Source organism: Ovis aries, chromosome 1, assembly GCF_016772045.2.
Source record: "Ovis aries strain OAR_USU_Benz2616 breed Rambouillet chromosome 1, ARS-UI_Ramb_v3.0, whole genome shotgun sequence".
Classification (NCBI taxonomy): Eukaryota; Metazoa; Chordata; class Mammalia; order Artiodactyla; family Bovidae; genus Ovis; species Ovis aries.
In genome coordinates this window covers 76,135,413-76,150,318 of record NC_056054.1, presented here as the reverse complement: position 1 = coordinate 76,150,318, position 14,906 = coordinate 76,135,413, and the positions used below count along the sequence as shown (strand labels likewise).

The following is a 14,906-nucleotide window of genomic DNA, read 5'->3' as shown; positions in this document are numbered from 1 at the left end:
CATTTTTATTGCTGAGCAGAATTCCATTATATAAAATTTTACATAGAATAATTATATTAATGTTATACACATGATAAAATTATATTTATTTTTATAAATATTTATTATATAAAATAATATGTATGTAAAATTATGTGACAAACATATAAAATACAAGTTTATCTGTTCACTTGTTTGATTTGTTTAGAGATTTTGGCAATTAAACATAAGAACTCTACAAGTCTTTGTGTGGAAAGACTTATTGCCCTTTAATGAATACTTTGGAGTGTACTATCTAGATCACGTGGTAGAGGTGGGTGTAATTTTTTAAGAAACTGCCAAGCTCTCAAATAATTGTACTATTTTATATCCTCTTCTGCATTATATGGGAACTTCCCACGTGGCACTAGTGGTAAAGAATCCGCTTGCCAATGCAGGAGACACAAGAGACGCAGGTTTGATCGCTGGTCCAGAAGATCCCTTGAAGCAGGATATGGCAACCCACTCCAGTATTCTGGCCTGGAAAATCCCAAGGATAGAGGAGTCTGGTCCATGGAGTTGCAAGGAGCTGGACACAGCTGAGCACTCAGCATTATATAAGAGTTTGAGCTACTCTACATTCACTTGGAATGTTCAGTCTTTATAAATTTAGCCATCCTCCCAGATATGTGGTGGTTCCTTATTGCAATTTTAATTTGCATTTCTTTAGTGATGAATTGTGCTGTGTGTTGCTTCATTTGCTTATTTGCCTCAATAGTATAACTCTTTTGGTCTATTCAAAACTTCTGCCCATTTAAAAAAAATTAGTTCTCTTTTTTATTGAGTTTCAGAGGTTTTTATATATTCTGGATATAAATTCTTCATCATATGTATGATTTTAAAAAGGTCTCTTTACCATTCAGTTCAGTTCTGTTCAGTCACTCAGTCGTGTCTGACTCTTTGCGACCCCACGAATCGCAGCACACCAGGCCTCCCTGTCCATCACCAACTCCCAGAGTTCACTCAGACTCACGTCCATCGAGTCAGTGATGCCATCTAGCCATCTCATCCTCTGCCATCCCCTTCTCCTCCTGCCCCCAATCCCTCGCAGCATCAGAGTCTTTTCCAATGAGTCAACTCTTCGCATGAGGTGGCCAAAGTACTGGAGTTTCAGCTTTAGCATCATTCCCTCCAAAGAAATCCCAGGGCTGATTTCGTTTAGGATGGACTGGTTGGATCTCCTTGCAGTCCAAGGGACTCTCAAGAGTCTTCTCCAACACCACAGTTCAAAAGCATCAATTCTTCGGTGCTCAGCTTTCTTCACAGTCCAACTCTCGCATCCATACATGACCACTGGAAAAACCATAGCCTTGACTAGATGGACCTTTGTTGGCAAAGTCTCTGCTTTTCAATATGCTATCTAGGTTGGTCTCTTTACCATTAGTTCTCAACAAATGCATCATTAGACAAACTGTAGTTTTATTCTTGTTTCTTGTACTTGGGATTCATTGATATTATTGATCTGTGGAATCATAGACTTCACTGAATTTGGAATTTTTCTGTCTTTATGTCTTCAAATATTTCTTTAGTCCCTGTCTTCTGTGAGCACTCCATTAAGTGTATTAGCCACATAACATTGTTTCACATCTCACTGATTTTCTATCCGTTTTTTTTTTTTTAGTTTTTTATTTTTTAAATTTTAAAAACTTTAATTCTTACATGTATTCCCAAACATGAACCCCCCTCCCACCTCCCTCCCCATAACATCTTTCTGGGTCATCCCCATGCACCAGCCCCAAGCATGCTGCATCCTGCGTCAGACATAGACTGGCGATTCAAAATTCTCCTTTATTTCTGTTTCTGCTTCTGTTATTTCTGTAAATAGACATATTCCCAAGTCTTCATGCTTGCAAATTTTTACATCTGGAATGTTGCTTTTTCACAAATCCCATCCAGTGTGTTATTCTTATCAAACATTTTAATTTACATTTATAGAAATGAAATTTTTCTTTTTTATATCTTCTATACTTTTTGAACATATAGAATAGGATTTTGAGAACTATTTAAATGTTTTTATTTGCTAATTATAACATTTGTGACATCAGACATTTAACTGATTTTTTTCCCCTCTCATTATGAGTCATAGTTTTCTATTATTTTGTTCAGTCATTTTTATTGAATTCCAACATTGTGAGCTTCACTTTGCTAGATGCTGGATATTTTTGTATTGCCATAAATACTCTTGAGCTTTGTTCTGGGTCACAATTAATTTACTTGGGTACTGTTTGTTATTTCTTTTAAGATTTGTTAGGTGAGGCTGAAGAAAGTGTTTTAGATCAATAATATCCTATAATTGATGAAGACACCATTGAGCCCCCTGTAATGCCCTATGAAGTGGGAGGTTTTTCACTCTGTCTGGAGAGAAGAAAGGCTATACTCAGCCCTATATCCCTGCCAGGGACCATCATCTTTAACCCATTCGGGTGATTTTTTCCATGGCCTTGCGTAGTTTCCTCACCCCTGTTCACTCATCACCACTCTGCAAAAGAAACAAAGAGATGAGCTCAGATCTCCGGGTTCTCTTTCTGTGAAGCTGTCTCCTCTGCAGCCCTTTGGGTAGGTAAACTCTAGGCAGCTATTTTTCCTCAAACTCCCAGCTTTGTCTCTTCAACTCAGGATGTTGGCCAGACTCTGTCTTCATATTCTATGGCCTGGAAGCCCTCTCAGCATAGAAATATAGGGAAATTCATAGAGCATACCACATTTCTCCCCACCTTTCGGGCATCACTGTCCTCCATTCCCTGATAGTAATACTATGAAAACCCTTATTCCATACATGCTGTCCATTTTTTTTTTTCAGGTTCAGTGATAATTCTGTTACCAGAAATTACATCTTAGTTGGAAATGGCTATCCCTAAGTGTATTCATTCTTACTTGGATTGACAACCTGTAAGTCTCAGCGTTCTGAATAGTGAATAAGCAACCATAATGTTCAGACGATCACATATAATCATGGAGTCTCAATTATTCCTCTGTGAAATATACAAAAAGAAAAGAAAAAAATAGATGGCTTTGACCTGAACTGTTGTTGTTTTTTCATACTATTCTTGAGTAGTGGTATCTGTTAAAGTGCTGTGTATTAATTTTGGATTTTACTGCCAAATTAGAGTCCTTTTCAATAAACTATTGGAGTAGGAAATGGCAGCCCACTCTAATATTCTGGCCTGGAAAATCCCACGGACAGAAGAGCCTGGAGGGCTATCATCCATGGGATCACAAAAGTGGGATACAACTTAGCGACTAAACCAACCACAAAGATAAATGTAGAAATTCTTTATTTTACATTTATTTTTTCTTAAAATTCAGGATGGGCCTGGGTGCCTTGGAGCCCCTGTCATTAGCCCAGAGTCTCCAGTCATGTGTGAGGCAAGATGTTGAGACTCAGCTTGGGAAACTAGGACATCCAAACCAGACAATTCCAAGATGCTATCACAAATGTGGAAAAGCATTTTGGGGAGCTGTGCTGAATCTCTGCTGCTTACGTGCAGAAAACTGCCGGACTGTGACACAAAGCAGAACTCCTGGTGAATGATATCAATGTGTATGTCTCTACAGAGACCCCAAATTAAAGAGGGTTCTGAAAAACTTTGCTGATGAGTTTGCTAGACTTCAGGATTATTGACAGGCAGAAGTTGAAAGATTTGAAGTCAAAGTATTAGTTGAACCTTTGAAAGCTTACGGAACCATTGTAAAAATAAAATTAGATGACTCAAAGCAATATTAACAGCAAGGAATCAAGAAGCTAAACAGTTAACTCAGTTAGAAAGAACACATCAGAGAAACCCATCTGATTGACATGTTATTTCACAGGCAGAAACTGAATTACAAAGAGCTACAGTGGATGCTATCTGAACAACTCATCATCTGGAGGAAACTACTGACAATTTTCAAAAGCAGAAAATAAAGGATATAAAGACTATATTTTCAGAATCTATCACTATTGAAATGTTATTTCACAGTGAAGCTGTAGAGGTCTACACTGCTATCTACCAAAATAAACAAAAGACTAATGAAGACTTGGAGGTTTTCCGAAATTCTCTGTATCCACCAGATGATTTACCTTGTTTAGATATCGTAAGAGCAAATCAAAGGCATCTCTTCAGAAATCCCTGTCAGCTAAGTGTTTATCTGGAACAGGACAGGTATCTACCTGTCGACTAAGAAATGACAGGCAAGCCAAGATGATTGATGAAGAGGAGGAAGACAGACATTACAGAAGAAACAATTAAATTTCTTAAGTAAACTTTGCATTTCCATTTTCTGTCTTAAATAACTGGGAAGCCAGATCTACTAAAACTGTAAAAGTTTATACTGGTTTGATATGTTAAACCTCAAAAATGAAATTCTACTGGAAATGGAGAAATTATTAAAGGAAATTTACGCTGACCAATGAAAATATAAATAAATAAAAAATAAAATTCAGGATGTTTCTATGTAAACTTAACTTTAGAAGAATATACAGGCTGAAACAATAGGGATATTTTATAATAAAGAAAACATAATTTTTGTGTAGATAAAGCATACCAGCTTACAGAACCTCATATCAAACGCTCAGACTGTACCTATAGGTAAAATCACTTTAACTGCTTTGCCTGGGTTGATTGCTTGGTTGCTTCAAACTCCCTAGCAATTCAGTTAAATTGGTTAGACCATTATATAATATGAAACTGACAGGTTGTTTCACTGAAATGAATCACGAAGTCAATCAAAAGTTGAACTGGTTGTATCTGGAGTCATAGACAATCTGGGAATAATCTCGTGTAGAGTGCTGTGGGGTTTGGAGAGCACTGAAAAAACACTTGTGAATCCCTTCTTTTCTTCTAATGTTTTTTAATCAAAGGATTTTGAAGATACAGTATTTAAGCTCCTTAGAGCTAAAGTGTCTTTGGTATTTGAAGAAATAATCTGTGATTGCAAATAGTCTATGAAATGCATTTTTGCAACACAGTATCAAGTGAGGAAATCACATTTAGAACTTAGAATAACAACCCCCTGTTGGTATCATGAATAGAACACTCATATTAACTAAATAAAAAGAAACACCAGTAGGAAAGTGGTCTGCTGCTGCTGCTGCTAAGCCGCTTAAGTTGTGTCTGACTCTTTGTGACCCCGTAGACGGCAGCCCACCAGGCTCTTCTGTCCCTGAGATTCTCCAGGCAAGAATACTATAGTGGGTTGCCATTTCCTTCTCCAATGTATGCATGCATGCTAAGTCACTTCAGCTGTGTCCAACCCTATGTGACCCCATGGACAGCAGCCCACCAGGCTCCTCTGTCCATGGGATTCTCCAGGCAAGAATACTGGAGTGGGTTGCCATTTCCTTCTCCAATAGGAAAGTGGTCTAATATTTACCAAAGGACCATGGCAAAGCTGGAGTAGAAATCTTGAATGGCATTCAATAAATAGGTTAGTACATGTATGCTGGATTTACAAAGTATATCTTGGCACTCCTTGTCATTGAAAGGTCAGTAAGCACAATAGTACTAATAGGCCTGCTTCAAACTTCTTAATAGTCAGAATTGAGGTTTTTGCTCAGACTGTTATTTTGTACATTAAGACACTTTGAAAGAGACTAACTTGGAAGAATAGCACAGTTTCTCTGAAATCTTGTAGTTTAGAGTGGTATTGATAATTGTACCTTCCCTATCCCCATTTCCCTCCTAACTTCATGTTTTTCATTAAGAAAAAAACACAGGCTGAACTGAGTATTAGAAAGGAAGCAACATGGTCTAAGATGGGGGCTGGGTTAAAAGTAAGACAAAACTACTGGGTTGGTGAAAATGTTCATTTGGGTTTTTCCATAAGATCTTAAAGAAAAACCCCAATGAATATTTTCAATTATTGGAAATATTCCAACCCAATACAATCTAAATGTCATGTTTCATAGTTTCACATAATTTGAGTTTAACATTCAGCTAACACATTCCCTAACTGTACATATGTTTTAGGAAGTGAAGAAACTTCACACAGCTACAAGATAAAAGCCTATCCAAGCACATCTATTGTAAGTTAGTTCTCAGTCCTACCTGGTAGATCACCAAATTCAGTTCAGTTCAGTCGCTCAGTCGTCTCCGACTCTTTGAAACCCAATGAACCACAGCATGCCAGGCCTCCCTGTCCATCACCAACTCCTGGAGTCCACCCAAACCCATGTGCATTGAATCGGTGATGCCATCCAACCATCTCATCCTCTGTTGTCCCCTTCTCCTCCTGCCCTCAATCTTTCCCAGCATCAGGGTCTTTTCAAATGAGTCAGCTTTTCCCATCAGGTGGCCAAAGTATTGGAGTTTCAGCTTCAACATCAGTCCTTTCCATGAACATCCAGGACTGATCTCCTTTAGGATGGACTGGTTGGATTGCCAAACCGGTTGACTTGAAATTTCCTCCTCCCTTATTGCTTCTCGGCCTTTTGGCTGAGATTGCAGACGGTAAAGAGTCTGTCTACGATGTGGGAGACTCGGGTTCGATCCCTGGGTCAGGAAGATTCCTTGGAGAAGGAAATGGCAATCCACTCCAGTACTATTGCCTGGAAAATCCCATGAACAGAGGAGCCTGGTAGGCTACAGTCCATGGGGTCACAAAGAGTCGGACACGACTGAGCGACTTCACATTCACGTTCCACTCAGCAGGGTTTCTAAAGGGGAAAGATCCTGGCTATGGCCGGCAGCAGTGCCTCTTTCTCCTACTGCCTGCCACCCTCATCCTTTTCCAAGGCATTTAGCTGGAGAATGCCAAGGCTCCCCACCACTGTAGACTCTATGCTTCAGGGAAATGCTGAGTAACTTGTGCTTATCAAAAACAAAGACCTGGAGTTCTCTATAGGGAAGGCAGTTTAGAGGAGGGGGCTTCTCTGGTAGCTCAGATGATAAAGAATCTGCCTGCAATGCACGAGACTTGGGTTCTTTCCCCGGGTGGGGAAAATCTGCTGGAGAAAGGAATGGCTATCCACTTCAGTACTGTTGCCTAGAGAATTCCATGGACAGAGAAGTCTGGCAGGCTATAGTCCACGGGATTGCAAAAGTCAGACATGACTGAGACAGTAACACTAAGAGCACAGACTTTGGTGTGAATCATACTGATTGCTATGTGAGATAATATACAGATTTCACTTTTCCGCTTATTTAAAAGTAATAATAATAACTGCTTTGGTCTCATCAAGTAAAGACTTTTATGTGTGTAAATTTATTGACACATTAACATTTTTATCCATTATTGAAAATATTATCCATTGTTACTAATAAAATCAAACAGGATTACCTAACCTTAATGTTTGTTTGTTTTTTTCTCTGAAAGAGGACTGTGATCTCATAGCCTTTGATTTTACTCAAGATTCATAACGGAAAAAAAAAAAAACCCCAGAATAGTTTATAGCCAACAAATTTGTTGAGGCAACCAGGCTTCCAAGGATCAAGTATACAGTATTTAAAACACATCATTTCAGAATCAATATTATATTGTTATCAAAGTTCTGTATCAGACTTATTGGGGCCATAACCCAAAAGAATTATGGGCTTGAAAAATAGCAGCGATAAAGCTCTGCAGCCTGTATGCTGGTGAGGGCAGTGACCCGTAAACATCTGGAATTAGTGGATGACTTTCTCCACCTCTTCACCCTCCGTACAGCATTCTGTTTGATTGTTTCAACCAAATTGGATTCAAAAGACTGAGAGCCATATGTCCAACTGATAACAGCTCTTGAAAGTGCAACCTAGCAGTTGAGTCAAGAAAAGTTGAGTGGTAAGAGAGAAGAGTCTGATACTCATTGAATCAATTAATGTCCAGTGTCTTTGCTTCCTGTACTGAAACCAGAGAAATATTGTTGGAATAGTATATCAATAAATTATTTTCCTTTCATGTATTTTAAAAGATCTTTTGATGAATGAATTATTAAATTCCTGAATGAAGGTAAGGAAGGTGGAACAAAGTTATTCTTCTCTGTAAGATTTGTTTGGACATACTGCAAAGTGAATGGCTCTCAGCCTTCAGAAAGTGTGTTCTTCCCCCACGGTGTGCCTCCCCTTTGCTGCGATGCCACCTGTGACACAAAACACAATTAGCCTTTCAGTTAGACTTTGCATTTTTCTGATCTTCTAACAACTGGGTGTCAGATATCTCAATGTATTACCACCCACTCACAACAAGATTATACATTAGAGTCTGTGCCATCTACTTTTATGAAATATTTCTGAAAGCTAAAAGGAATAAATTAACTCTACCAAATTTGTAATAAAGTTTCTTTCTCTGATTGTTAATATTTCCATGACTGTACTGTATTTTTTAATTAAAGTAACATTGACCTACAACATTATGTAGGTTTTCATTTTAATGTGTATACACACACACACACGTGAAAGTGAAGTCGCTCCGTCATGTCCAACTCTTTGCAACCCCCTGGACTGTAGACTACCAGGCTCCTCTGTCCATGGGATTTTCCAGGCAAGAGTACTGGAGAGGACTGCGTTTCCTTCCCCAGGGGATCTTCCCAACCCAGGGATCGGATCGAACCTGGGTCTCCTGCATTGCAGACAGACACTTCACCATCTGAGCCACCAGGGTAGCCTATATATATACATGCTCACCACCCAAAATTTAGTTTTCATTGGTCAGAATATAGTTGAATTCCTTTACCGATTTACTAGTGGTTACTTTCTGGTAACCACTACACTGTTCTCTGTATCTACTTATTTGTTTTCATTTGGTTTATTCATTTCTTTTGTTTTTATTTGCTTATTATTTTTCATATTCTACATATGAGTGAAATCATACAGCAATTGTTTTTCTCCATTTATTTCACATGATCTAATACCCTCAAGGTCCATCCATGTTGTGACAAATGGCATGATTTCCTCTTTTTTTATGGTAAAATATATATACCTATATAACACCACCTTTATCCATTCATCCCATAATGGGCATTTAAGTTGTTTCCATATCTTGATATCATAAATACTGCATCAATGAACATGGGGGGTGCAAATATCATTTTTGATTACTGTTTTCATATTCTTTGAAAACATATTCTTTCATATACATTTTTCATATTCATAAATATCCCAGAAAAGGGATAGGTGAACAATATGGTACTTCAATTCTTAATATAAGGAGGCATCTCCATTCTGTCTTCCATGCTGGCTGGACCAATTCAGGTTCCTACCAACAGTGCAAGAGGATTCCTTTCTCCACCTCCTCACCAACATTTGTCATTTCTCACCTTTTTGAAAATAGTCTTTCTGATAGGTTTGAGGTACTATCTCATTTGGTTTTGATTTGCATTTTTCTAATAATTAATAATGTTGAAGATACTATCTTTTCTCCATTGTATGTTCTTAATGTAAATTAATTGTTCATATAAGGGTAAGTTTATTTCTAGACTGTCAATTTAGTTCCACTGATATATACATATTTGTTTTTCTGTCAGTATCATGTTACTTTGATTACTATAACTTTGTGATATAGTTTGAAGTCAGGATGTGTTATACCTGCAGCTTTGCTCTTTTTTGTCTTTGAGAGTTTTGGCTGTTCAGGGTCTTCTGTGGTTCCATATATGTTTTAGAATTTTTGGTTCTGAGCTATCCCACGTTGAAGGTCAGGAAGGGCAGCAGTGAGGAGATACACTTTGCCCAAGGTAAGGAGCAGCGGCTGCGCTTTGCTGGAGCAGCTGTGAAGATATACCCCACGCCCAAGATAAGAGAAACCCAAGTAAGATGGTAGGTGTTGCAAGAGGGCATCAGAGGGCAGACACACTGAAACTATACTCACAGAAAACTAGTCAATCTAATCACACTAGGACCACAGCCTTGTCTAACTCAATGAAACTAAGCCATGCCCACGGCACAACACAAAACAGGTGGGTCATGGTGGAGAGGTCTGACAGAATGTGGTCCACTGGAGAAGGGAATGGCAAACCACTTCAGTATTCTTGCCTTGAGAATCCCATGAACAGTATGAAAAGTCAAAATGATAGGATACTGGAAGAGGAACTCCCCAGGTCAGTAGGTGCCCAACATGCTACTGGAGATCAGTGGAGAAATAACTTCAGAAGGAATGAAGGGATGGAGCCAAAGCAAAAACAATACCCAGCTGTGGATGTGACTGGTGATAGAAGCAAGGTCCAATGCTGTAAAGAGCAATATTGCATAGGAACCTGGAATGTCAGGTCCATGAATCAAGGAAAATTGGAAGTGGTCAAACAAGAGATGGCAAGAGTGAATGTCAACATTCTAGGAATCAGCGAAATAAGATGGACTGGAATGGGTGAATTTAACTCAAATGACCATTATATCTACCACTGTGGGCAGGAATCCCTCAGAAAAAATGGAGTAGCCATCATGGTCAACAAAAGAGTCCAAAATGCAGTACTTGGATGCAATCTCAAAAATGACAGAATGACCTCTGTTCATTTCCAAGGCAAACCATTCAATATTACAGTAATCCAAGTTTATGCCCCACCCAGTAATGCTGAAGAAGCTGAAGTTGAATGGTTCTATGAAGACTTACAAGACCTTTTAGAACTAACACCACAAAAAGATGTCCTTTTCATTATAGGGGACTGGAATGCAAAAGTAGGAAGTCAAGAAACACCTGGAGTAACAGGCAAATTTAGCCTTGGAATGTGGAATGAAGCAGGGCAAAGACTAATAGAGTTTTGCCAAGAAAATGCACTGGTCATAGCAAACACCCTCTTCCAACAACACAAGAGAACACTCTACACATGGACATCACCAGATGGTCAACACTGAAATCAAGTTGATTATGTTCTTTGCAGCCAAAGATGGAGAAGCTCTATACAGTCAACAAAAACAAGACCAGGAGCTGACTGTGGCTCAGATCATGAACTCCTTATTACCAAATTCAGACTGAAATTGAAGAAAGCAGGGAAAACCGCTAGACCATTCAGGTATGGCCTAAATCATATCCCTTATGATTATACAGTGGAAGTGAGAAATAGATTAAAGGACCTAGATCTGATAGATAGAGTGCCTGATGAACTATGGAATGAAGTTTGTGACATTGTACAGGAGACAGGGATCAAGACCATCCCCATGGAAAAGAAATGCAAAAAAAGCAAAATGGCTGTACGGGGAGTCTTTACAAATAGCTGTGAAAAGAATGCATGTAAGAATTAAAGATTTTAAAATTTAAAAAATAAAAAACTAAAAAGCAAAAAAAAAAAAAAAAAAGAAAGCAAGAGAGTTCCAGAAAAAAAAAAAAAGAAGAAGAGAGTCCAAAAACAAAGGAGAAAAGGAAAGATATAAGCATCTGAATGCAGAGTTCCAAAGAATACAAGAAGAGATAAGAAAGCCTTCTTCAGCGATCAAAGCAAAGAAATAGAGGAAAACAACAGAATGGGAAAGACTAGAGACCTCTTCAAGAAAATTAGAGATATCAAGGGAATATTTCATGCAAAGATGGGCTCAATAAAGGACAGAAATGGTATGGACCCAACAGAAGCAGAAGATATTAAGAAGAGGTGGCAAGAATACACAGAAGAACTGTACAAAAAAGAGCATCATGACCCAGATAATCACGATGGTGTGATCACTCATCTAGAGCCAGACATCCTGGAATGTGAAGTCAAGTGGGCCTTAGAAAGCATCACTACGGACAAAGCTAGTGGAGGTGATGGAATTCCAGTTGAGCTGTTTCAAATCCTGAAAGATGATGCTGTGAAAGTGCTGCACTCAATATGCCAGCACATTTGGAAATCTCAGCAGTGGCCACAGGACTGGAAAAGGTCAGTTCTCATTCCAATCCTAAAGAAAGGCAATGCCAAAGAATGCTCAAACTACTGCACAGTTGCACTAATCTCACATGCTAGTAAAGTAATGCTAAAATTCTCCAAGCCAGGCTTCAGAAATACATGAACCGTGAACTTCCTGATGTTCAAGCTGGTTTTAGAAAAGACAGCGGAACCAGAGATCAAATTGCCAACATCTGCTGGATTATTGAAAAAGCAAGAGAGTTCCAGAAAAACATCTATTTCTGCTTTATTGACTATCTCAAAGCCTTGACTGTGTGGATCACAATAAACTGTGGAAAATTCTGAAAGAGATGGGAATACCAGACCACCTGACCTGCCTCTTGAGAAATCTGTATGCAGGTCAGGAAGCAACAGTTAGAACTGGAACTGGAACAACAGACTGGTTCCAAATAGGAAAAGGAGTACGTCAAGGCTGTATATTTTCACCCTGCTTCTTTAACTTCTATGCAGAGTACATCATGAGAAACGCTGGGCTGGAAGAAACACAAGCTGGAATCAAGATTGCCGGGAGAAATATCAACAACCTCAGATATGCAGATGACACTACCTCTATGGCAGAAAGTGAAGAGGAACTAAAAAACCTCTTGATGAAAGTGAAAGAGGAGAGTGAAAAAGCTGGCGTAAAGCTCAACATTCAGAGAACAAAGATCATGGCATCTGGTCCCATCACTTCATGGGAAGTAGATGGGGAAACAGTGAAAACAGTGTCAGACTTTGTTTTTTGGGGCTCCAAAATCACTGCAGATGGTGACTGCAGCCATGAAATCAAAAGACGCTTACTCCTTGGAAGAAAAGTTATGACCAACCTAGATAGTATATTCAAAAGCAGAGACATTACTTTGCCGACTAAGGTCCGTCTAGTGAAGGCTATGGTTTTCCCTGTGGTCATGCATGGATGTGAGAGTTGGACTGTGAAGGAGGCTGAGTGCCGAAGAATTGATGCTTTTGAACTGTGGTGTTGGAGAAGACTCTTGAGAGTCCCTTGGACTGCAAGGAGATCCAACCAATCCATTCTGAAGGAGATCAGCCCTGGGGTTTCTTTGGAAGGAATGATGCTGAAGCTGAAACTCCAGTACTTTGGCCACCTCATGCGAAGAGTTGACTCATTAGAAAAGACTCTGATGCTGGGAGGGATGGGGGCAGGAGGAGAAGGGGATGGCAGAGGATGAGATGGCTGGATGGCATCACTGACTCAATGGACGTTAGTCTGAGTGAACTCTGGGAGTTGGTGGTGGACAAGGAGGCCTGGCGTGCTGCCATTCATGGGGTTGCAAAGTGTCGGACACAACCGAACGACTGAACCGAACTTGTGAAAAATGTCCTGTGTCTTTGATAAGGATTGAATCAGTAGATTGTTTTAGGCAACATAGACACTTGACAATGTTAATTCTTCCAATTCATGAGCACAGAATGTCTTTCTTTCTTTTTTTTCTTTTTTGGTGTCTTCAATTTCTTTCAGCAATGTCTTAATTTTCAGAGTATAAGTCTTTCACTTCCTTGGTTAAATTTATTTCTAGGCATTTTATTCTTTTTGTAAATGGGACTGTTTTTCTGGCACTTTAGTTTTTTAATTGAAGGATAGTTGCTTTACAGAATTTTGTGTTTTTCTGTCCTGCATCAAGATTTAGTCATAGGTACATCCATATCCCCTCCCTCCCAAAACTCCCTTCCATCTCCCTCTCTTCTAGATTGTCAGAGAGCCCCTGTTTGAGTTCCCTGAGTCATACAGCATATTCCCTTTGGCTATCTCTTTTACATATGGTATTGTTAATTTCCATGTTACTCTCTCCATACATCTCATCCTCTTCCTCCTCCCCTCCCTGTGTGTCCTTAGGTCTATTTTCTATGTCTGTTTCTCCATTGCTGCACTGAAAATAAATACATCTGTATCATCTTTCTAGATTCCATATATATATATGCATCAATATGTGATATTTATATTTCTCTTTCTGACTCACTTCACTCTTTTGTATAATAGGTTTTAGATTCATCCACCTCATCAGAACTGGCTCAAATGCATTCCTTTTAATGGCTCAGTAGTATTCCATTGCATATATGTGCCACAGTTTCTTTATCCATTCATCTGTCGACGGACATCTAGGTTGCTTCCATGTTCTAGCTATTGGAAATAATGCAGCATGAACACTGGGGTACATGTGTCTTTTTCAGTTTTCTGTTTCCTCAGGGTATATGCCTAGGAGTCGGATTACTGGGTCATATAGTGGTTTTATTCCTAGTTTTTAAAGGACTCTCCATACTGTCTTCCATAGTGGCTGCATCAATTGACATTTCCACCAGCAATGCAAGAGGGTTCCCTTTTCTCCACACCCTCTCCAGCACTTATTGTTTGTAGAATTTTTGATAATGGCCATTCTGACTGGTGTGAGGTGGTATCTCATTATAGCTCTGATTTGCATTTCTCTCATAACAAGTGATGTTGAGTACTTTTTCGTGTGTTTGTTAGCCATCTGTATGTCTTCTTTGGAGAAATGTCTGATTAGGTCTTTTTCCCTTTTTTTTTTTGATTGGGTTGTTTTTCTGATATTGAGTTGTATGATATACAAAATATACTGCTTGTATATTTTGGAAATTATTTGTCAGTTGTTTCCACTTGCTATTATTTTTCTCTCATTATGAAGGTTGTCTTTTCACTCTGATAGCTCATTGTTAGCATATAAAAATGTTACAAAATTTTGTATATTGATATTGTATCCTACAACTCTACTGTACTTGATTTTTATTTCTAATAGCTTTTTGGTGGAGTCTTTAGGGCTTTCTATAAATTAAATCATGTCATCTGCAAATAGGAATAGTTTTGCATTTTATTTTTCAACATGGATGAATTTAATTTATTTTTCTTGCATAACTGCTCTGACTAGGACTGCCAGTACTATGTTGAATAGGAGTGGCAAGAGTGGGCATCCTTGTCTTGGTCCTGATCTTAAAGGAATAACTTTCAAATTTTCACCATTGTGTGTGATGTTAGCCATGTGTTTTTATACATGGCCTTTATCATACTAAGGTATGTTCCTTCTATACTCTTTATTGAGAGTTTTTATCAAATGTGTATTGAATCTTGTCAAATTTTTCTGCATCTTTTGAGATTGCTTTTTACCATATGCTTTTT

General features: G+C 38.7%; 1 protein-coding gene and 1 pseudogene across 1 annotated transcript in view; one reads left to right on the top strand and one right to left on the bottom strand.

The window, feature by feature from the left end:
- The window catches only part of SNX7 (sorting nexin 7), a 184,757-nt gene that overhangs the window by 14,343 nt on the left and 155,508 nt on the right, over positions 1-14,906 (bottom strand). The gene's annotated exons all lie outside the window — the stretch shown is intronic.
- On the top strand, positions 3,390-4,260 carry LOC114116041 (CBY1-interacting BAR domain-containing protein 1-like; annotated as a pseudogene).